Raw genomic sequence first — 1,309 nt, 5'->3', positions numbered from 1 at the left:
TGATAGAAGTAGGCTTCAGAAGGTGGGTAATAACAAACTCCTCCAAGCTAAAAGAGCATGTTCTAACCCAATGCAATAAAGCAAAGAACCTTGAAAAAAAGGTTAGATGAATTGCTAACTAGAATAACCAGTTTAGAGAAGAACACAAATGATCTGATGAAGCTGAAAAACACAGCATGAGAATTTCGTGAAGTATACACAAGTATCAACAGCCAAACTGATCAAGCAGAAGAAAGGATATCAGAGATTGAAGATCAACTCAATGAAATAAAGTGAGAAAACAAGATTAGAGAATAAAGAGTGAAAAGAAATGAACAAAGCCTCCAAGAAGTATGGGATTTTGTGAAAAGACCACATCTGTATTTGATTGGTGTACCTGAAAGTGATGGGGAGAATGGAATCAGGCTGGAAAACACTCTTCAGGATATTATCCAGGAGAATTTCCCCAACCTAGCAAGACAGGGCAGCATTCAAATTCAGGAAATACAGAGAACACAACAAAGACTCCTTAAGAAGAGCAACCCCAAGACACATAATCGTCAGATTCACCAAGGTTGAAGTGAAGAAAAAAATATTAAGGGCAGCCAGAGAGAAAGATTGGGTTACCCACAAAGGGAAGTCCATCAGACTAACAGCAGATCTCTCAGCAGAAACCCTACAAGTCAGAAGAGAGTGGGGACCAATATTCAACATTCTTAAAGAAAATAATTTTCAACCTAGGATCTCATATCCAGCCAAACTAAGCTTCATAAGCACAGGAGAAATAAAATCCTTTACAGAAAAGGAAATGCTGAGAGACTTTGTCACCAACAGGCCTGCCCTACAAGAGCTCTTGAAGGAAGCACTAAACATGGAAAGGAACAACTGGTACCAACACTGCAAAAACATACCAAATTGTAAAGACCATTGATGCTATGAAGAAACTGCATCAACTAATGGGCAAAATAACCAGCTAGCATCATAATGGCAGGGTCAAATTCACACATAACCATATTAACCTTAAATGTACACAGGCAAAGGGCCCCAATTAAAAGACACAGAGTGGCAAATTGGATAAAGAGTCAAGACCTACCAGTGTGCTGTATTCAGCAGACTCATCTCACATGCAAAGACAAACATAGGCTCAAAATAACGGGATGGAGATACATTTACCAAGCAAATAGAAAGCAAAAAAAAAAGCAGAGGTTGCAATCCTAGTCTCTAATAAAACAGACTTTAAACCAACAAAGGACAAAAGAGAAAAAGAAGGCCACTACATAATGGTAAAGGCATCAAAGCAACAAGAAGAGCTAACTATCATAAATATATA

Source organism: Mandrillus leucophaeus, unplaced genomic scaffold (assembly GCF_000951045.1).
Source record: "Mandrillus leucophaeus isolate KB7577 unplaced genomic scaffold, Mleu.le_1.0 Scaffold224, whole genome shotgun sequence".
Taxonomy (NCBI): Eukaryota; Metazoa; Chordata; class Mammalia; order Primates; family Cercopithecidae; genus Mandrillus; species Mandrillus leucophaeus.
The sequence above is the reverse complement of the archived record's forward strand: the minus strand, read 5'-3'. Positions refer to the sequence as shown.